The 23,587-nt window shown below is 41.3% G+C and overlaps 1 protein-coding gene across 4 annotated transcripts in view; it reads left to right on the top strand.

Annotated features, from left to right (window-relative positions):
• Nucleotides 1–2,615: 2,615 nt before the first annotated feature.
• SPIN1 (spindlin 1) overlaps nt 2,616–23,587 on the top strand; it is a 64,746-nt gene continuing 43,774 nt past the window's right edge. The window contains exon 1 of one of the 4 annotated variants that reach the window (XM_058043314.1): nt 2,616–2,688. The gene's annotated coding sequence lies outside the window, so the exon portion shown is untranslated. Of the gene's footprint in view, nt 2,912–3,621; nt 3,832–18,375; nt 18,398–23,587 lie in introns of those variants that run through there. The other 3 variants (XM_058043312.1, XM_058043313.1, XM_058043315.1) reach the window with 3 other exon arrangements.

Genomic DNA, 23,587 nt, shown 5'->3' with positions numbered 1-23,587 from the left:
ACTTTCTGTCACAGGCACAGACTTCATGAATGATGTGATCTGTAAGTGTGACTTAGTAACTTGGATACTACCTGTTATGAACAAAAATTCGGTTAATATTTTTTTCTGTGAGAAAAAGTTACCACTACTGCTGGGCTGCTGCCTTTGTTATTGTAATCACGGGTCGTTGTCGTTAATGGTTGTTTTTGTATTAGTAAAAGCCCAGGCTGGGGCGAGGTAAAGGCCCTTCTCCTGGGTGGGGACCTTGCCCGAGGCTAAGTTTTACCCTTCTCAGAATAGGGAAGACACCTGAGAAGGTGGGGGGGGGGTTATGCAAAGTGACTCCAAGACCACAATGCAGCATGGTCCCCCACTGTACTGAGAAGACCCCAAATAAAACCGAGCCAAATAAGAGTTGAGAGACTGGAGTGATGTCTGGATGTGAGGAGCAGGGCGCTGGGCCTGCAGAGATGCGGGAAACCTTCATCGTTCCTCACCCTGTCCCCGAGATCCCCCGGGCCAGGTCTGGGAGGGAGCGAGACACGGACTGAAGTACCATCTGACAGGATCAGCAGGCCCTAAAGGCTCCCAAGAGGATCTGATCCCCAGCTCTGCTCCTGGTGGACAGAGCTGTGCATATCCTCCTCCTCTGAGTCGCCTTGGGAGAGACGATGGGAAGCTGCAGACCTGCCGAGCTACCCAATCCTGAGCTGATCACTTTAAATAAAGGCATTAAAAAGAAGAAGTCTCCTGGCCCTTGTTTATTTCATTACCCTGTGCATTTGCTACTGTTGAACTAAGAAATCCCAAATGTCCATTCTTTGAACAAAATCTTCCCTTCCCCAAGCTGACTTAATTTCTAGCCAAGCCTTGCTTCCGAAAAAGGTACCAGTATGATTTGTTATGGCAGATCAGCTATCCAACTGCTTCCATTATTAGACAAATTTGTCAGTAGGTAGCAGTCTTACTGATGTTTCCCATTTCGCTGTCAGCATGACAGTATGAATGGACCTTAGAGGTCTGTGCTGTAATGATTTACCAAAATTATGGACGAGGATTTGATGACACTGTATCATATTTTCATCAATGTATTTCCAGATTATTTTTTTTTTCCTCCCCTAATTAATGCCTTAGACAGTTTCATCTGAAAATTTCTGGTGTTATAAATGATCAGCAAGAGAGTCAAATTAATAATAATTGCGAAAGGCGATCAAAAATTTGGTCCTAAGAAGCCACAGCCAAAGAGACAGCTGGGTGAACCTGGATCTGACCTCTATCACATCGGGCCTCCTTCTGTTCACAAATGCCGTTTCCAGCAGGGCTGTTTAATACAGTTTGCTCTGCCTGAGGCAGAGGTGCCCCCATTTCTTTTGTCACCCCGCATTTGCATGAAGTTTCTTTTCACTGTACAGGGCTGGACAATTGCTGTGTGGTGGCGGGCGCTGATCATGTCAGGAGAAGTCTGTATTCAGATGTACGCTCTTGACAACTTCAGCTGTCTTGATTGATGATACTTATCAAGTGCTGATCGTCCTTGGGTGTTCCTGGATGGTTCTAGGGGAAGCCCATCTCCGCACCAGCCACGTCTTTTATTAGTTAACGAGGCATTCTTTCCTGCTGCCACCAGGAGTTTCACAACTTCAGTGTGGTAATCTGTCTCTGGGCTGTCCGTGGTCTGAGGCTCTTTGGATTTTTGTTACATATTTAATTTATTTTACATTTTTTATTTTATACATTTTCCACACAAGCATGAATTATTTTACATCACATATTGCACTGGTATGGCTCACCAAATTTCTTTCTTGTATTCCACTCCATCTAGATCACGCATGCTTCATGAATTAGAAAATACTCCCCATAAGGATTAAGAAACATACTAATTTTCTCCTAGATGTCCTGGCATCTAATGCTAACAGTTATAAAGATGGCATCTTCCTACAGTCTGTCAATTGCTGAACAAGTCTTGATTACTTGCAGGTTTTCCATTACTGCTCCCTCAAGTACTCCTCCCTCAGCCTGCCAGGGGCATGCAGGACAGCCCTTCAAGAGGGGGAAAGAATTTTTAACTACTGCTTTTGCTCAGCCTGGATTTTTGAAGGCTTCCCCCTTTTTACACATCCTTATTGCATGGTTCAACATGTTTTCAGGGAAACCTTTAAGTTTTGAAGGAACTACATCTTCTTTCTCCCAGTAAAGTTGCCTCTCTTGAAATGAGAAGACAATTTCATACAAAATGCAGTTGTTTGCTTGTATTATTTACAAATACTTCCCCTGCTCAGGTAAAGTGCTAGTCTGCCTTTTGGCAGCTGCACCACACTCTTGACCTTCTTCAGCACCAACCCTGGCAGAATTCAAGAAGCGTTTGGACAATATGTTCTTAGGCACATCGTGTGACTCGTGTCCCTTGCGGGGCTGAGAGCTGGACTCGACGATCCTTGTGGGTCCCTCCCAGAAGAGGACATTCAGAGACGGCTCGGTGGCTCTCTGTGCCGACTGAGGGCAGCAGGGTGACCTGGGGCACGCCGCCCGCCGCCCGCGCCCCGCAAGCCGCGCTGCCGCCCATGGCGGCCCGGGTGGGGCTGACCGCCGCAGTCGGGGCGGCGCAGTGCGCCTGCGCGCCGCCAGGGGGGCCAGCGCGGGGGAGGAGGGCGGGCCCCGGCCCTGTGTTTTGAACGGCGCGATGCGGGCGGCTCACTATTTGGCAGGAAGGTGAGGAGGCCTCTATCCTGGCGGCGGAGATCGCGTAGGGAGAGGGGGATCCAAATGTGGCAGAGGCGAGCTGGAGGCAGCGGCGGCGGAGGGGGACAAGCGAGACGAGGGGAGCGGCCGTGCCCGCCGCCGCTGCTGCTGCCGCCGCAGAGAAGCTGAGCGGCTCGGCTGGGAGGGGCTGAGCGGCAGCCCTGGCACCCCCGGGCGCCCGCCCCGCCAGCAGGTGAGCGACCGGGGCGAGGGAGGGGACGGGGGGATCGCAGCCCGTCGCGCCGCCCTTGGCCTGGCCCGGCCCAGTACCGGGTAGAGCCGGAGGGAGTCGCTGTGGGGGGACCGGCGCTCCCAGGCCGGCCGCGCCTCGCCTCCCTCGGGCCTCTCACTTCGTGGATCCCCCGCCCTCTCCGCCCGGAAGCCGCGGGCGGCATCGGGGCCGCGGAGGCTCCGGTCTGGAGGTGTCGTCTCTGTTCTCCCTTTCCCCGCAAGCTCCCTGGCTGCTTGGCAACCCCCCCCCCCCCCCGCCCTTCCGGGCTCCGGGGCTCTGCCGCCCTCCCCCGGCACGGCCCCGCGCCGCATCCACCCGTAGGGGAGCGGTGCCCTCCCCCTTTCCCCGCTGCGGAGCTATTGTGTGCGGGCTGGGGCCCGCCGAGGGGCTGCTGGCGGATAAGCCTTTCCCCGGGGAGGTGGAGGCGGGAAAGCGGGACGAGGGGGGCGTGAGGGCGGCGGGGGAGCCGGGGCCGCGGGAGACAGCGCCGGCGCGGTGTGTGCGCGCCCCGCTCGCTCTGCGCTGCTGCGATCCTTTGTCTGCTGTGCCGCTTTCCCCTCCTCCCTCGCTCCTTTCCTCCCTCCTCCCTTCCCTCTCCCTCCCTGCGTTCCCCTCTCTCGCCCAGGCTCCAAGCGCTGCTGCAGCTGCAGGTTTGTAAATACTGGACCAACACACACACACACAACATGGCTGACGCTCGCCCTGCTCCTCCACCAGGGTCTCCGCCTTCTCCCTCAGTCTCCACTGCTTAGCCGCTCCACCGTGTAGGCTTTTGTTTCTTACCCCCTCCCCCTTCATCGCCCATCAAAAAAAAAAAAAAAAAAAAGGGAGAGGAAAAACAATTCACCCTCCTTATTTGCGCGCATGGCGGGATTTCAAGGGTAAGGATCCTCGCTTTGGAAGCTTTCTCCTTTCGTTTTGCTGTTTACAACAAAATGAAACCTAAAATCAGAGGTGATTTGGGAACCTGGCAAGGCCTGGGGCGAGGGAGGAAGGGAGGGAAGGAGAGGGAGAACTGGGTGAGCCCTGCTGAGAGAGGCTTGATTGGAATGTGCGTATCTTTTTCTCGTGTTGGGTGGGGGGTGGCTGATGCACCAAAGTGCTGGCAGAGATGAGAATACTGTGTTACACTTGGCAGAATGAACTAGGGCCTTTTCTTTCGTTTCAGGACGATTTGGTATAAGGGGTCAACTCTGGACAATCACATTGAAAAGATCTGAACTAGTTATGTCAGAATAGGCATTGTGTAGTTAATACCCGTAAAATCGGCGTTTTGGCTTTTTCGCATTTCCTGTATCTCCTTAGTATCTTAAACAGCTTGCGAAACATGGAGCACGTAAACCGGAATTTACACTTGTCAGGTCTTCGTGTTGCTAGCTTTCTGTCACAAATTAATTTGCCCTTGTGATGACAATAGTACAAACCGAAGCACTTCCTTTTTCCTAAAAGGAGTGCTTTCAGATTTTTTTATTTTGGTTTTTTTTTGTTGTTGTTGTTATCGCTTGTTTATTTGTTTGGGTTTTTGTAAAAAAGGCATGGGGACGTGAAGTTAAGTGAGCTCCCAAATGAAAACAAGACAGCATGCTTTTGACCTCTTTAGTAGTGCAAGGCAAATGCTTAGTTCAGTACCCTCCACCTCAGTTATTCAGAGCACCCCCTTCTGGCTTTGATAAATATGGCTTATTTTTTTGCTGCTTGTGACGTAAAACCAAAACACTTGAAGGTTGTTCGAGCGTATCTAAAGTGATCTGCCATGAAACAGATTTATTTCTAGTTTGTAAATTAAGGGTGAATGCTGAAGGTGTTATGGCATGATGCTTTATATTTGCTTTCTAGTCATGTTACTGTAATTCCAAGTGTTTAATTTTTCAAGGGTCATACTTAAAGATGCAGTCTTTATTTATACACATGGATAGCCATAGGTTTCTGAGCACTGCTCTTAAGTAACAAATGTCCTAGCTATGTCGTCTTTTGTCTGCTTTGCTTCAGAAGCTTCTAGTGGAGAAGCATTGGAATGGCACAATCTTGCTGCTTTTACTGAGATAGAAATTGCGAATTAAATACCTCATATGAGTACTTCTTTCTGCTGCTTTTTCCATCCCCATTAATAAGCAGTGATTAGCAAGCATTGATTATGGAGAAAATAATATACAGAAGGAGTTTACAACAACATAAAACTTAAAAGAAGTAATCCAAATTACAGTATCATTTTGGAATGTGTATCTACGTCATGGCTTCTGAGGCAACTGTTTTAATTCTAGATGGAAAAGTCAGAGCAAAAGTCTATAGCCTGATACATCAGTAGATTCCTGCAACAGGCAGTTTCTTTTTTTTTTTTACATTTTTCAGTCTTAAGGCAATATTGCCTAAACTAGAATAGTTTTATCAGTTGTAGTTAATTTGCTATTTATTATGATAACTACTGCATTTTGAAATTATGCTCACCTACTAAAAATGTGAAATGCATTTAGGTATGCAGCTCCTCCCTCCAAACAGGCCTTCAGATGCTTGAGCCAATTCTTAGGCTGAAGAGCAAAATAGAATAAAAATAAGCCATCCACAACAGAGTTTAACTCTTACATTGCATTTTTGTTGCTAGAGCTAAATTTTTTTCTGTAACATTTGTCTGTATTTCATCATCTTTGTGAAGTTTCTTGCCTCTTTTTGTAGCATCTTTACTTCACCTTGCATTGTATTATTTTCTGTGGCACTCAGAAGGTTTTTCTTCCTGTCTTGGTTGTGTTGATTTAGTCAAAAGTCAGTATTGTGGGGATCAGAGCCCAAAAGGAGCAGATGTAGTTGAAGAACCTGCCAAATCTCTGCGTCTTCACTTAGTGAAGACCCTCCAGTGTTTTTGCCTTTGTGAGTTATGCTAGGCTGTATTCAACCAAATTAAAAACCTGAGACTAGTAAGGCCTTCTTTTCAGAAACTGGCAAATGAGACTGAGGAAAAGGAAGACTGCAGTAAATGCAGTCTCAGTGATCAGCTTGCTGGGAGAAGTTAGAAATTGACTGTTTTTTCAAAGTAGGCATGCTTTTCAGTAGGTCTTTAATCAAGTAAATCATGACTTGCTGTAGTTCTAAATATTTATGAAATTGCCAAGTACCATACAGTCCTAAAGGTAATAAACATTTAGTACATTCTTATTCAGTACTTTATATTTTCTTAGTCCAAGTATTCTTTCCCCCTCTTCTTGCCCAGTATCTTTCCTTGCTATCTGTTACCAGACTGCACTCTTTGACATGTTCAGATCTGTAAACCAATAGCTGATGCAAGAGCTGTGTGTTAATGTAATGCATGATTTGCTTAGTATTTGACAAATTAAATATTTTTAGAAGGATTCTATTTACTGAAGCTAAACACAGTTTTTTAACCTTTTTTTTCCCCTTTCCAAAGAATGAAGCCTTTTGCTGCATACTTCTCGTCATTCCATTTTGTTTTTCTTGTATCCTTTCTTTTGTTTTTTTGACCTGGTAAGAGAAAGTTTGATTTCTTGATGGTGTGGCATGGCAATATGTTTTCATAGGTGACTAAACCAATTCAACAAACTGGTTTAGAAAACCATCTTCGAAAGCAGTGCGTTGAAGCTGAACCAAAAGAGAATGCTCTTACAGAAAGTTGTTTCCTGTTGTGTGGCTAGATAGCTTGTTTCTCATGACAGGTGTGAGAGAATTTTTTTTTTGTTGTTTGTCTTGTGTTCCTTCTCTTACTGCTCTTTAGAGGTTAGTGATTTTATGGTGGAAGGCCGAATGCTGATCTTTCTTGACACTGGTTCTCATAATGAGTGTCTCCTGTATATCAAGATGTGTCTCACTTGTCCAGATGCTATCTAGCTGTTATTGTGCCACCTGCCTTAAAAGAATGGAAGCTGACTTTGCTGTATGAATGTGTTGACTTGTTTCCCTCTGATGTGGATATATATTGAGACCCTTAAAACAGTGCATTTAACTGGTTTGTATTTAGCTATGAACAGTTGATTCTAGAGACAAAAGGGCCTCCTCACAGACCCATTTGAAATAATGGTGAAATAATTTGAGCTAACTGCTTTCACCACGTGGTGGCTGAAGTTAACTTGCTGTTATATAGTAAAATGTGAATTTGCTAAAGACGTACAGAATTCAGGAGGTGAATGGCTTTCAGTTTGTGGGGGACGGTTCTACAAATCCAGGTTATATTTTTTCTTATTTATTTTCTGTAACATATGTCATGAAACTGCTGTAAATCTATGTTAAATGAGGTCTTGAACGATTGACTTGGAGACTTCACTATTGTAATGATTCCACAAAATGAAATATATGGAAATAGTAATGATTACCTGTGGTATCTACTAGCTATAATTGTTACTTTATTGTATTTTAATTTCTGCAGTTATTGCACCTTGGTTGAGAGGTTCTTGAAATATTTTGATGAATTCATACTCTTTTTGATAAGACTTAAAAATGTCTAAAACTTGATTAGCTCTTTGATTGGGTTCAGTTAGGAGTTTTTTTAGTTGGTTGGTGGTTTTTTGGTGTGATTTTCTAATGTTACTGTGGAATATTCCAGTACACTATTCAAGTTCTGCACCTAGAGATACTGGTGAGAGTAGGTGCTTATTTCAAAAGCAGTTCTGTGGATTCCAGTGATATAGTAAATACTTGACTTTCTCAGAAGGGGTGCTGAACTCCAGACCATTTGTTCCATATGGCATTTTGAACAACATGGAGCTGTATCAATTATTTACTACTTTGTAGCATAGTAAGCTGTTCTAGCTGGTCTGTGCCATCCTGCTGAGGTCTATAAAGTGTCACCAACACAGACTTCAAAAAAACCCATAAACAACTGCAGAACAGGCAAAACCCAACTGCCCAAATTCTTTTCCCATGAACTTCTTTTAATCCAGTTTAAATGTAAAAGGGAGCTTTGCGAGATTATGATTTCTTACTCTAGGTGCATAAGGACAGAAAGAGTCATTAGATGTCAAACTTTTGGTCTATTTGATTTATTACAATCAAGTAATTATGTGTTTCAGAACTGTTTCAGTTTTACTAATTTAGTGTTTATGTTTCCTGAATGGAAGTCATTGGTAGTTGCATTGAATCAAGGCAGCTCAAGACCAGTATATTATCTTGTGATTTTAGTTGAAATTTTTGAATAGAGAAATTTTCACCTTTCTAGATTTAATGGGGTTTTTTTGAGCTGAGTAGCACAAGAAAAAACATGTTCTAGGTTAGTTCTCCAGCGAAAATTCCGTAAAGTTTTGTTGAATAACTTGTTTGTATACCTTGACAAACATGATGTTTGTTGAAGTCTGGAGCTCTGCTTCTGGTTCTTTTAGTAAGCAAAGGTTAAGTACCTGCCATGGACTGGGAAGTATTACGTGTATTCTGCTGCATATCTGTAACTTAGTTCTGGTTTTAATTGTGCACTTAGAAGTGTCTACAGATTAGACTTTCTTCAATTTTCTAGGAATTATAAAAATTAGTAAAAATAACACTTCAAATTTGGCGTTTGTATAATTCATAAAATTATACTTGGAAAAAAGTTGACTGATTCTGGACAATTGCTTGGCCATCATGTTTAATAACCACGTATGGTCTAGACAATGAGCTAAACATCACAGTGAAGCTAGAAAGGAGGCAAACAAGTTAGAGATCAATGTACTCCTTTTTTCTCAAAGCATTCCAGTTGCTGAGAGCTTTGTTGAATGGATGCAATTACTTTTTTCTTCAGAAATCCCCTTCGGAAGTTCTTTGTCTTGTTGGTGAAAGATGGCCTACAAACTCATTAATTGCTTAGGTGTCAGTGGAACTAAAAATGAGATATTGTGGTGCTAAGATTTTGTGAGATGTGATAGGCCAAAATCTGTACTCTGACAAGTATGCCTTCAAAAGCAGTTTAACAATATATTCTGACTCTCATGTGACTTCACAGAAATCTGTTCTTGAGTGCTTTTAGGGTTAAGGGATATGCAGGTGTTAAATATACTTGGAAACCACAGATTGTTGCATATTCTTACAGTTGTTTGATGATAGGCAGAGCAGCTGGCCTCTGGGTCATCACTCCCTACTGCTGAAGGGAGGAGTGAATAAGCACAGAAATCTTCATTTCCTAGACTGCAGGAGTACATCTCAGGTGAATTACATCTCTGTCTTATGCACTTCTTTTTGTCAGTAAAGCATACATACTGTTAGGTGCCAGACAGAAGACCAGAGGGAAAGAGGACTTTCCTATCTGCTCAAGTCAGGGGAAGTTTTGCTCCTGCCTTCAGTATGCCTTCACATACCTATGTGTCTTGGTTTGAAAGACACTGTCTGCTAAGGAAGGCAAGAGTGTTCCTTGGAATGCAAAATATTATGCACTTCCCACTGAATTATTATAATTTTGAAGTTAAGGGCCTTTCAGGCAAAGATACGAGAACAGAACAGCAGCTCTTTGCCAGTGTGTATAGCAAAGATACGAGAAACAGAACAGCAGCTCTTTGCCGGTGTGTATAGCGAGGCAGGCCAACAGCGGGAGCAGCGACAGCGAAGCAGAGCGGAAATCCCGTGGCAGTCTCCTCCCGCTCTTCAAGCGCTTTCCCATCGGTGCGGTTCCGGTGGCGGCCGGCAGGGGCGCTGCTGGCTCCCGGCGGGCCGGGTGAGGGCAGCGCTTCCCCCGCGCCTGCAGGGGGCGCTGTGCGCGGGTCCGGCCGTGTCTCCCCGCGCCGACAATGGCGGGCGGAGCCGGCAGGAAGGGAGGGAAAAAGGGGCTTCCTTTAGGAACCCCCAGGGGCAGCCATCCTCCCCTCTGGATAGCAGAAGGAGCTATTGCGGGGGTATCGGAGCAGTAAGCTGGGAAGGTAGGGATCAGCAAAGTCCCGGAGTGGTGGATGAGATTTATCAGAAACTAAGCAGCTGCGGCTGGAACCACGGGGCATTCTGGATGTTCGGGGGTGCAGCGCTACAATGTAGCAAAAACTCAGTGGCAGGAAAAAACCAAAATGGCGGGGACGGGAAGTGGCAACCTGGCTCTGAGCAGGGCAGGGAAAAGGCTTCTTGGGAAGGGAAAGCAGTTGGGATCCCGGAGTTTTCTCCTGAGGCACCCCAGCAGATGGTGAAAAGTGCCTTTTTTAGTGAGTTTGGTTGGTAATAAGGTCCTAGTTCAGTGCCTGCTCTCACCAGCAGAGAAGCGGGACTGGGCTGGGCCGCAGCGGCGGCAGCGAATTCCCTCCCCCCAGGCTGCAGCTCCAACCATCCTCCTCCAAAGCCAAGTGCAAGAGAGCTAGGAGCTGCCCCAGCCCCTTCTCTTTGCAGCACAATTCTCGTAGCATCTCTGCCTTTCCCAGAGAAACCCAGGGAGAGTAGCCAGCTGGACCCCTCCCTTGAGCTGTGGCCACTTCTCTTGTCCCTCATAAGTACCCAGTCGTTACTGTCTCCTAGCAACACATACGGGAGAAAATTCCCCGGGAGAAAGAAACAAAAGGAAGAATCTTAAAGCCCTGCACTGTATTTACAGTGTCTGTACCTGTGGCTTGTGTGGAAAGAGATCAAACAGGTTAATGTTACTTCATGGCAGTAGGGATATGTGGCTGTATTAACAGTAGATGAAAAGTACTTTTTCCAGTGCTGTAACCTTGGCTAACCAGAAATGAAATAGACATTACATTACAGACAGTTTTAGACTAGAAGCTTGAAGAACTGAATTTGCATGGATTTGTTTGAGACAGGCTTTTTGTTTTGCTCTAAGGTATAATTTAATTGAAGAAGGAAGAGTGATGGTGTGAATAAGCATCCCAGGTTTTGATTGTACTTAAGCCTCTAATCACATTTCTAGGAGAGTTTGTGTTTGGGTGACGGTGGTGCAATATGCACTGGCATGAACTAAAAGGGCAGAGGTGTGGTTGTTGTAGTGTGCTTTGATTATCTCCAGGACAGACTCCTAAAAAGCCTCACCTGCTTTCATGGGGAAGAATATCCTGCGTCCTGAGATCCTGTTTGCAGGAAGATGCCTCACTTTTTCTCTTCAGTTTCTATATTTCCCATTCTCTGCTGCCCAATTGAGTAGACTCAACTTTGTTTCAAGGACCACAGGACAGTTTAGTCCTCCCTACAAATAAGCATGTGCATTTTCAAAAGGGAAGATGGATGTGTGTGTTTTTTGGGAGGATTGTTGTTATTACCAATACCTAGGTTAATGCAGAATCTTAGGAAATACACTTAAGTGTTTATTGGTGAATCTAGTTCAGATCAGATATAAAACTTTTCAAAGAGAAAATGAGTTTATAAAGCAAAAAAAGAGACTTCGTTTATCTGTTGCTGTTGCTAGAAGTTCTACCTCCAAGTTCTATAATAATTAATTTACTTTCTCATTTAATTTCTATTTGTGTACAGTATAGTAGTTTCAGAGAAGCAGTTGTTTTGATTACAACTTAACCATCAAACTTGAAGAAAGGAAGGCAGGTTTACTGTGGGTCAGACACAGTACAGTAAACAAGTAATTGCAAGGTGATTGTCATTCTGGAAGCTTTGACTTATTCTTGCCATGATTTTAATACCTTTCTGTAACTAGAGAATGAGGACAGCACAGTTTTAAGTCAGCTATACTCAAATGCATGCAGATGTTGTCTTAAAGTTCATTTTTTCACAGTCCAGTAAATAACTTCCCAGAGTAGCTTGAAATAGTTTGTCATCTGCTGAAATACTTCACATCTGCTAATTTGTTTCCTGAGTATGTAAATACCAAGTATGGTACTACAAAATATTACCAAAAGTAATATTTTGTAGTACCATAAAATCAGAAGTAATATTTTGTGCATTTTTCTTCTGTGCTTTTTAAGAAATACTAGTGGCATGAGGGTTGGTGTGTTCCGATGTCCCTGCAGCTTTTAGGGAGAGTCACTGGTTTCACAGCTGAACTTACCTCTCTGTTGCCTTGCTCCTTACCAACACTCACACTCACACACTCACACACACTTATGCAGGATGTGTTGTGTTTTTTCACCAAAAATGTGAAAGAACAGTACTCAAGCAAAGAAAATACCATGGTACGTCACAATGCTGCTGATGGTTCTCATCTTAGAGAAGAATATATGATTGGTGATTTAATAAGTACCATTTAAATACTGACTGAAGTATTTAAATTAATATTGCAAATATCTGACATAAATTTTCTACAGCTAATTTATCTCCTTTTAGAGTAAGTTTTAGTTCTTTCACTGACCCTCCAGCCAAACAGAAACCAGTGTAGTTAGCTGCAATTGGAGCTTATATAATAGAATGCTGAATTTTGTTTTCAGTGACTTGCTGTTATGCAGATTGCAACTTTAACATCTATGGCAGCTATTTACCATTTAAATGTGATAATCTCTTTAGGCCAAGGTTTTTAGATGGTGAGTGAATATTCTTCAGTTGATCTGGAAAAACTAACATCTCATTTTTCATTAGTAGCCATGGCAAGAGACTGCCATGTGTAACAGCAAGTGTTTTCACTTAAGTGGTTTATGAGCCCACTGTAGACTGTTACATGGATGCATTTGAGAACTGATTTAATATAAGCTAAAATGGCTGAATAGGAAGAAAATATGTAAGATAAATTTGGTTTAAGACTGGCTGCTCAGATTTTTCAAACTGTAGATTAAAGCCAAGAGATAATTTTCTCTGAATCCTTTTTTCAGTTTTGTTATTTTTTAGGTTTTTTTTTCCGTTGTCATTGCAAAGGTAGGATGAAAAATGCTATTGATTTGAATTGTCTAACTATGTAAGATTTTTTTTAAATGAGGTGTATAATGAGAAATTTTCCTGTGCTTGGAATATGCATTTAGTATTCAGTGTGATCATGTTTCAGTTTGCAAAAATGGTATTGTTTGCTCCTTCATTGCAGTAATTTGCAAAAAATGTGTCCATCTTCTTCTAACTAGAAGAGGCCAAAGTTTATCAATACTTTCACTCTAATTCCTCTTCCTGCTGTTGGCTGATTTAAGAAACAGAGCTACATTTTTATTAGAATAGGGGCAATCAGTGTTTGTGTCCAGTGGAAATCCAAGTTAATATCTGATTTATTAAAAACTGTCTGTTATGTTTGTAGCTGCTGTGATGTTGGTATGGGAGAAGTTTGCATACATGTTTCTGAAATCTTTGAATAAATGATCTTGTGGCTAATCTCGTCATAGTTTTGGTTGTATAGAAAGCTCTAATGAAGGTAACTGTTTTCTAACCTTATCCCTTTTCAGTATTTTGCAGTCCTGCTCTTTTTAAGTGTGGAATTACTACTTACATGTCAATATTCTCACTGGTTACTTAGGTTGGGGTTCTTAACAATTAAGTTTTGACATTCCAGCCAATGCTGTGAATAATATCCTTATAAGAATCTTGAATGTTTATGCACTTTGTTTGCATTAGAAGTTGATATGTGGTTGTGTTGCACAAGAATTCTTTTTACAAGTATTTGTATCACAAATTCTTACATTTGTTTTAGGATTTTTCTTTTATTATGCCTAGGTTTAATTTAGTTTTGCAGTAGCATCTTCTCAGGATAGTCAAACACATCAAAGAATAATTTGTTACTTATGATGCACAGACTAAAAGGGCTCCATCTAACGGAGATCATCCCCCTGCCCCTAAAAACTATGCTGCTTGTATTTCCTCCATGTTTGCAGGTGTATGTAGCTGTGCTGGTGGCCTGCATTGTGGGGAAGTGGTTGTGATGTACTTAAAATTATGCTTAGAAAGATCAGCCTTCCCAAGAGTTATAAACAGAGGAGTTTGATTTGCCATGATTACTAAACCTAACAGACTTATAAGTGCAGTAACTTACCACTCCATTACTTTCTAACAGAAGGGTTGGTATGTTTGCTCTAGGCTTGCTCTTCCTGAATGTTGGAGTGATCCTTTTGGCTTTGGAGCAATCCTCCTCTGACTAGCACAATAGAAATTAAACCTTCTCCTGACAAAGGCCAACTGAGGTATACTCCTTGAAGAGACACGAGCAGAGAACAGTGAAGTGCCTTACTTTCTTAAATAGATGTTTTTCCTCCATGGTTTCCAGAAACTTGTTGTAAATGTTTCCAAACCAAATTCAGTACACTTGCTTAGAGCTGTAATAAATTATTTGTGTCACTTCTCTCTGTAAGAGCATGACTAAGAAAATAATTGCATTATAAAACTGGAAGTTCACTTGCATTCACCACAGAGTGGTAGCAAGCACAGTGATTGTGCAGTGCTGCTTCATATCCTGGGCAACTGTTATTTTTGTGCATGAGTTTTTGGGTTTTTTTTAATTGGAGGGAGGGGAGGACAGTTGTCTACAAGGAAAGAAAATTTTAGAACCACAGAGAGGTTTGGTTTGGGATGGATCTTAAAGATCACCTAGTTCCAACTCCTCTGCCATAGACAGGTACACCTTCCACTAGACCAGGATGCACAAGGGCTTATTGAGGCAGACTTTACACTTCCAGACAGGAGGCATCCACAGCTTTTCTGAGCAGCCTGCGCCAGTGCCCCACCATCTGCACAGTAAAGAGTTTCCTCCTGACACCTGATCTAAACCTATTCTCTCTTACTTTGAAGCCTCTCCCTCATGTCCTGTTGCTCCTTGCCTTGATAGTGTCTTTCTCCAGCCTTCCTGTAGCAGCTGAAAGGCTGCCATAAAGTTGCCCCAAAGCCTTCTCTTTCCAGGCCAAGCAACCCCACCTCTCAACCTGCTCTTGTAGCGATGTGTTCCAGCCCTGTGATCATCATGAAAAACTAACCCAGTTGGCATTTGCCATGATGCAAAAGTGTGCTGTTAGGATGGTTACACAAGCCTGTGACAGCTTCTTGCTGTGCCAGCGGTGCAAGTTCTTGCCCTGTGGTTAAATGCAAAGGTATTTGCAGTAGACTGGACAATTAGGAGTGGTTTAAAATTTACCTTTGGATAGAGTGATGTAAGGGAGGTTATCATGACTTTGAATAAGTACTAGATAGATCTCTTTATATTTTTTTAAAAAGCCTTATTTTGTAAGATTAAGCATGGAGGACCATGTAAGTATGAAATGATCAGGCTATAGGTTAGAACATACACAAGGTTAAATCAGCAAGTATTTTTGCACTGCCTGTAAGGGTGTGGTTTAAAAAGAAATTGTACTTCAGTGTCTTGGTATATTGTGCAAAGTCATAGGAAGAATTGTAGCAGTATAGTAAAAAGAAATAATACCTTTTTATTACTAAATAGATTGTAAACATTGTCACTTTTTAAAGCTGTTAGGCTAAACTTTGATAGCTGATGGTGATTCCATAGTAGAAGGACAGAATAGTACTGAAATTAAACCCTGTGTTCTGTTAGCATAGGCAAATAATTAATTAATAAAAGAGGTTGTGCTTTTTCATGCTGCTTGAGAGAAGAGTAGACAAGAGCTATAAGAAAAGTCCTTTAAAATGTGCTATGTGTGTCTTCATTGTTCTTTTACTAAGGTCTGCATAATGTTGCAGTAATAGAAATTTTTTTTAAATTAGTTTTGCTCTACCATCTTATGTATAGGAAAACAGATACATTTGTTCTTAGCCATTAGAAAATGGACCAGAAATTTATTTTAAAACCACTGCATGATTTAGTGTAGAACTTGAAGGTTTATGTTGACAAGCATATTTCATTTGTTGGTTTGTTTTTTTGTTTTTTTTTTTTAAAGGAAGTTCTTGTAAGCTTATTTGGCATGAATCAGTTCTTTTATCCCTTCATTAGCTTCATTTCTAGAAGAAAATTTCAGTAGAACAGCCGAAATGTGGGTTTTAATACCAGATATATGAAATTTTCTTTTGCAATTTTGTGTTTAATTTTTGAAATTTATTTTTTGAACCAAGAGACAAGCAAGGAATGCTTCAAAGGGCAAACATATGTCAAAATGTCAATGAGTCCATAGCCAAATATTTAATCTGATTGTAATATTGTCTATGTGGGGAGCAGATCAAATAAGGAACTATTACAATTTAATCAGTTTAATTTTAGTAAAATGCTCTGCTTTTGCACAGCTTCACTGTTAATACCTTGTAAAAAGCCAGACTAAGCCTACAAGGTTTTCTGAAATTATTTTCTGGAGAACTTTCCTTTGTTTTCTGGGTTATTTATTTATGAATGCTTAAAGTTGTAGTCCTGCAGTTTTCCTTTACCCTGAAAGTTTTTGTGAATCTCAAAAACATATTTAGTGTGCATATTTATTGAGCATAAGCTTAAAAACTGGAGTTAATTGATTTTTTTTTATTTTGTTTTAGCATTCTGGATATGGCATGCATATGTTATTTTCTACTTTCTTTTGCCTCATTAATCTCATTTTTCTTTAATTTATCACTGTTTTTGTCAGTGGGTTGTTTTTTGGTTTTTTTCCCCCTGTGCATGTTGATAACTAGCGGTTCCTTTTCAGCCAAAATCCTATGCCTGTTTTTAGTCGCAGTCAGCAGCTGATGTCTGGCTTAGTGACTATGTAATGTTGTCACTGCTTCTTACTTGTAATCAACCCATATGACTTGACTTGGCTTTTAAAAATCAGTGTTTCTGGATGCAAACCTAATAACCACAGATGTATGATGCCTTTAGGAATGGCATTTAATATAATAGAGGTTTTCTGCCACTTTTTCTGAAGAATTTTAGGACCATATAGAGCAACATATAAACAAAATTAAGTAAGTTTTGATCGCAGGTTCCCAAACTCTTTCCAATTGATGCAAAGGCCCAGACAGTGGAAGAAGCCTTGATCTGTGAACTATTGAGCTGTGCCAGCTGAGATGGTAATCTCTTGCAGGTGCAACTATCTGTTCTTTATGGGAAGACTGAGAACTTTTAAAACCTCTGGACAGAGGTGGATTAATTCCTATACAGCAATAGGAGGCTGGATGTTTCATTAGTTTGTCTAGTGCCTTTTTTGTGGAAAAAATAGAATGAAAAATAGGTAAAGCATGATTAAATTACACCTTTCTTGTGCTGAAAGTGACGTCATTCCCTTTGCCCTTCTTTGTGCATTTTTAAAATTCCAGAGGTAGGAAGACCAGCTGGTCTTTGGTTCATTTATTTGATAGGAGAGGGGGACAATAACATGATTATGTACATCTGCATTTTCAGTGCAGTTGAAAAAATCGCTCAGTGTATCATGTCCATGCTGGTGTTAGAGATGCTAAGCAAGTTCCTGAGTTCAGAGAACTATTAAAAACTTTCTGCTTATGCTCCACATGAAACTAAGTATAAATGTGGTTTTTATGTTACTTTCACTCTAGTGACTCTATTCCTGATAGTTAAATTAGGGTGCAAGTCAAAAGGTTGTGCAGCTGTGGACAATTAAATAGTCACTTACTGAAGCACAGTATGTCTGATTATTTACAGAATTTTCTACCAAAAGATGATCTTCCCAGCAGAAGTATCTGCCACTAATGGGTTGGAATGATGAAAATTTGTCTATAATTATTTGAAGGGGATTTCTCAGTTTGTGTGATGCTAATGTAAGCTCTGTATAACTGGTGATCTTCTAGTGCATTTTAGGAAACAGATATAAAAAACCATAATTAATTGATCCCCATCTTGTATTGTTTTGCTTATTAGAAGTAACAAGGCACTTTTTACTGCTGAATGCCTGAGGGTTCAGAGGTGTCCACTCTATCACTGCCATTAAGATTTGTGAAGGCAAAATGGAGAATTGTTTTGTTGAAGGTCATTACATTAATTTTTCTGTGTGGATGATGCAGGTGTTGAGGTATACTTGTAAAATGTGATGAGTTTATAGATGCATGTGTATACCAGAATGTCTGTCTGGAAATTTGTTCTTACTTCATCGTTTATTCATTGCATTTAAAAAAAACAACTTTATTTTTGCTCTGTAAGCACCTGTAACTGAAGACAAAACCTTATATCTCAGAAGTTGTTTTTCTCAAATACAGTGAAGTATTGTGAGAGAGTTGTGTCAGAAAAGATACTGTTTTCATCAGTCAGCTAAGCTTCTTCAGATGAAAACTTCTCTTAGTGTAACCTACACTTATGGGAGCTATAAATGTAAGTAATAAATTATAGGTGTGTGCTCAGAGGTAGTTTTTGTTATGAAGATAAGTTTCTTGAGCTGTAAAAGGTGTTTATAGGTAATGACTTGTTGCACGATCTCCTGAGTCCTGATAAACCATGTTTAGTGTGTCCTTGGGTTAGTTTTTATTGAAGTTCCATTAATAATTTGAAAGATGAAATGAAAGCATGCTTACAGAGAATAATTTTAGGCAGTGTATTTTAAAAATAAGAATAGAAAGTCTAGCTAAATGGTAAATAGAAAATGCAAGACTTGAAAAATTTGCTTTAGCTATATTAAATTTAACCTACCCTCAAATAAACAACAGAAGAGATTATAATATTGAGGACCTTTAAGGTCTAGTTCTCTAAGATTGTATTTTATTATACGTTTTACAGGCAAGAGAAAAAGCCCTTTGAAGCTTTCACTGTACAGAGTAATACAAGAGTAGTTGGAAAAGCTATAGATTAATAAGGTAGGCGTAATTTAAGAAAACTGTTGTTTTGGTTTTATTTAAGTTGGTAACATGTTTTTTAAAAGCTACTAAAAGAAAATGCTGATAAAACTAAATCACAAAATTCTAGAATATGCTGACCTGGAAGGGATCCATCAGGATCATCGCATCCAACTTCTGGCCCTCCACAAGACCATTCCCGAGAATCACACCCTGTGCCTGCCTGAGAGAGTTGTCTGAATGCTTCTCGAACTAGACAGATTTGGTGCTGTGACCCCTTCCCTGGGGAGTCTGTTCCAGTGCCCAGTCACCCTCTGAGCGAAAAACCTTTTCCTGATATCCATCCTAAGCCACCCCTGGCTGAGCTTCTTGCCATTTGCTCAAGGTCTGCCTCTGGTCACGAGAAGGAAAAGGTTGCTACCTTCCACTCCACTTCCCCTCATGCAGAAGTTGTAGACTGCAATGAAGTCTCCCCTCAGTCTCCTCTGGGCTGAAAAGACCAATCATAAGGCTTGCCCTCCAGACCCTTCACCATCCTTGTGGTTCTCTTTTGGATGCTCTCTTATAGCTTAATGTCTTTTTTTAATATTGTGGCTCCCAAAACTACACCCAGCACTGAAGGTGAGGCTGAACCAATGCAGTACAGAGCAGAGTGGGGCAATCCCCTTTCCTCTGTTGGCAGTGCTGTGCCTGATGCACCCCTGGCACCTCCTGGCTGCCAGGGCACTGCTGACTTATATTCAGGTTCTTTTGACTAGTGCCCCCAGGTCCCTTTCCACAGTGCTGCTCTCCAGCCTCTTGTTCCTTAGTCTGTACACATGTCCAGGGTTGTCCCAGGTGGAGAAGTCAGTACTTGCCCTTGTTAAACTTAATAGGTTTGGTGATCACCCACCTCTCTAATTGTCAAGATGCCTCTCAGTCCTGATCAACATCTCCTAATTTAGTGCCCCTGTCAAACTTATTCAGTATCCATCTGAATCATGCATCCAAGTCTTTATTAAAGATGTCGAAGAAAACTGGGCTGAGGGTTCAGTTTAGTTAGTTGAGAGGGGTTTTTTTTTGCATAGCAGGTTTTTTATGGTATAAGGCTATAGGGATCTTAAAAATCACAGAATTTGAAGGACCCTGAAGATCGTCTCGTTCCAGCCCCCCTGCTGTGGGCAGAGACACCTTCCACTAGATCAGGATGCTCAAAGCATCATACAGCCTGGCCTTGCACACTTCCAAAGATAGAGCATCCACAACTTTTTTGAGTAGCCTGTTCTTGTGCCTCACCACCTGCGCAGTAAATTTCTTCCTGATACCTAATCTAAACCTAAACCTATTCTCTCTTTGAAGCCTCTCCCTCATGTCTTGTCTTGATAAAAAGTCTTTCTCCAGCCTTCTTGTAGGTCCTCTTCAGCTACCGAAAGGCTGCTGTAAAGTTTCCCCAAACCCTTCTCTTCCCAGGTGGGACAACTCCAACTCTCTCAGCCTGACCTTGCAGCTCAGTGGCCCTCCTTGGGACTTTCTTCCAACAGGTCATGTCTATGTTTTTGTCTCTGCTGGGGGACAGATCTTGATGCAGTATTCCAGGTGCATACCATGCAGGTGGTATTAGCTCTCTAGTCCACTTGTGAGAGTGGACTAGATAGGTAATACCACCTTCCCAGACTTGCTGGTCATGCTACTTTTGATGCAGCCCAGGATGTGATTGGTTCTCTTGACTGCAAACACACATTACTGAGTCATATTGATCTGCCTCTTATCCACCAACACCCCCACGTCTTCTCTCTGTGCTTGCTCTTCAACCGATTGTCTGCCCAATGTCTGTATTCCTGCTTGGGATTGCTTCAGTCCAAGTACAGCACCTTGCACTTGGCCCTCTTGAGATTTATGAGTTTCCCGCAGACCCATCTCTTAAGCCTGTCCATGTCCCTCTGGATGGAGCACTTCCCTCCAGCATGTGGACTGCCCTATACAGCTTGGAGTCTTCAGCAAATTTGATGAGGGTGCATTTGATCCCACTGGCTGTGTTGCTGACAAAGATGATGAGCAATTCAGATCCCAGTACTGACCCCTGAGGACACCACTCGTCACTGCTCTCCTCTTGGATATTGAACTGTTGACCACAACCTTTTTGAGTGCAGCCCTCCAGCAAATTTTGTACGTATTAAGTTGTCTAATATATCAAATCATGTCTTTTGAGATTAGAGACAAGGGTGTTGTGCAGGACAGTGTCTAATACTTCACACAAGTCCAGGTAGATGATGTTAGTCACTCTTCCTTCAAGCACCAAAACTGTAGAAGGCCACCAGATTTGTCAGTCATGACTTTGTCCTTGGTTATTGGCTGGTGTTGACATGAAAATGAGATCCTCTACTGTTACCCAGAAAATCCAGTATAATGTTTTTCTTCGACCATCAGTGAAGATGTTGAAGAGAATTAGATTATGAAGTGATAAATTCATTATGGTGTGATAAATTCAGCTTGGTTTGAGGGCCAGGATTATTCTCCTGTATTGGGTCACTGAACTACCCGCACGTTAGTAGAACTAAGGGTTAAGACTTGTGTTATGGTTAAATACAGCTGGCAACCAAATAAATACAACTAAGCTCCGTGCAGCCACTTGCTCACTCCCACACCAGCAGGGTCAGGCAGAGAATTGGAAGGGTAAAAGCCAGAAAACTCATGGGTTGAGAGAAAGGCAGTTTTATAGGGAAAGCAAAAGCCATCCAAACAAGCAAAGCAAAACAAGGATTTAATTACTGTTTCTGATGGCCAGGTAGGTGTTCAGCATTCCCCAGGAGAGCAGGGTCACGTCACACATAATGGTTACTTGGGAAGACAAATTACATCACTCCAATGTCCCCCAACCCTTTCTTCTTCCCCCCACCTTTACATCCTGAGCATGATGTCGTAGGGTACAGAACATCCTTTTGGTCAGTTTCGGTCACCTGTCCTGGCTGTGTCCCATCCCAACCTCCCATGTACCCCCAGTTTCCTCAACAACATGGCAGTACAAAAAGCATAAAAGGCCTTAGGCCTGTGTAAGTCTGCTCAACAGTAATAAAACCATTCCTGATGTTATCAGCCCTGTGTTCAGCAGAAATCCAAAACACAGCCCCATACCAACCAGAAAATTAACTCTACCCCAGCCAAACCTAGCACAGAATGTAATGGAGGAAATAAAATTCACCAGCTTGTCAGGAAGTTATAATTTAATAGCCAGTGTTCTGGGAAATTGGAGGAAGAGAAGTCAGGTTTCTTTTTAACCAAATCTTCCTTTAGAGCAGGGACATCTGCTAAATCTTCAGATCTTAACAATACAGAAAAATAAAAGGAAGATGCTGAGCTGCTGGAAAACTGGGGTAAATGGTTAGTGCATTATTTAGAGCTGGAATATTTGGCTTCTGAAATGATATTGAAAATGCCTGAAGCATTTCTAATATCAGTAGATTTTGTTGTCACAGATTACCTGGTTTAGAGAGTAGAAAAAGTCTTGGTTTAACTGTGATAAAAGATAGTCTTGGAAGTAAAAAACCTAAGAAAGACAACTGTTTCGGCTTTCGGCTCTGAGAACTTTAGTAGCAAAAAAACAGTGAAGAACCTCCCGTGTAGTTAGTAATTGTAGTACAGATATGTAACTATATTTCAGTAAAGCAGTGAGTAGTAAGCAAATCAGAAAGAAGAATTTTATATGAATGCTTCCTGTAAAAGGGAAACTATTTCCCTGTGTACATAGGAAAGGAATGGATCTCCTGTAGATCTAAAGATCATAATCCTCTTTAATTATTTTGCTGGCAAAATAACTTCATGCTCTTTATCTAGAAATATTTGTTACCTTACTTGTTCTGAGTAGCTTCAGACTGTCCCTTGCTTAATGTGCAAGTATGCAAAGTGTATACTTTGCAAGTATGCAAAGTGTATACTTTTTGACATGTGATAATTGTGTGCTGGGGCCAGCTATATTAGATAAGTTTCTCTGGGCTTAGAGCTTTCTGCCTTTTTAAGCCATCAGAGAGGTCACTTGAATTAACCAGTGAGCATTTCTTTCTCTTGCTTTCACATGCACGGATGCATGTGCTTGCATTACATTCTGACCAGTGTTAGTTTTAATTAGTTCTATTCCTGATAGACGATGACTTCAAAGAAATTTGAAAAATGCTTTTAACTTCTGTACTGCCTCTTTTGTTCTGAAAGTTGTGATATAATATAGTAATATAAGATCAAGTGTGTAATCAGTTGAGTTTTATGTACTGTAATGGAAAATACTGTTTTCGTATAAAGTACAAAAGCAATAAAACAGCTTAAGTAATACCTCAAATAATATTTAAAAAACATTTTCTCTTTTAGGTTTCAAGAAATTGCAGTGTATGGGCCTATGTGTGCCCTGCATGTTGCTGTTGACTGGCTAAAACTTTTGAATAAATAAGTGAAAATTATGTATGACATGACTTGTCAGATATCAGTTTTCTGACAAACGCGTTTGATTCAGTACTTCTTTATGATGCTCGTTTGTGAACTAAGCTACAAATATTTTTGGAGGTATAGTCACAGGCTACCCAGGAAATTGTGAAAGAAGTGACTGGATATAGCACTTAGTGCTACAATCTAGTTGACAAGCAAGATGGTGTTCTGTCAAGGACAGTTAATTTTGGAGGTCTTTTCAGACCTTAATGATTCTGTGAGGTTTTTTCATTATTAGTTGGTGAACTGAATATTTGCTATAGCCCTTCTATCAGTTTGTATGGCCTAATTGATTATAAATCAGACATCCTTGGATGAAAGGCAGAAAGGGTTCATTGGTTTTAGGAGTGCATAGTGAAACATCAGTCTACTAACAAAATGGTGAAAAGAGCTGGTCAGAACATGGTGTAAATTGAGGGATTAAAATGGCTTCCTTTTATTGCATTTTGAACTAGTAAAATGAGTGTGAGATTTGGGGAGTGGTTCTAAGCAGGCATTTAAGAATTTTGTGGTACTGCTTATTTGCAATGCTTGTGGTTGACATTAGTATTTCTTAGCCTGGATATGACCTCAAAAATTTAAAAGAAAATTCATAATGAAACTTCAATCAAAATTTCTTAAGTCTCTTTATAATGATGTAGTTAGGAAAAACTGATTTTTTTCTTTCAGAAAGAAACTGTATTGTTCTTGATTAATATGTCAGACTTTGTATCAAAGGTGTGAAATTGATAAGTATAAAGAATATATTTTTGTTAAGGGCAT

The sequence above is a fragment of the Melospiza georgiana genome, chromosome Z (genome assembly GCF_028018845.1).
Source record: "Melospiza georgiana isolate bMelGeo1 chromosome Z, bMelGeo1.pri, whole genome shotgun sequence".
NCBI classification, from domain to species: domain Eukaryota; kingdom Metazoa; phylum Chordata; class Aves; order Passeriformes; family Passerellidae; genus Melospiza; species Melospiza georgiana.
This window is presented reverse-complemented; position numbering and strand designations above follow the sequence as displayed.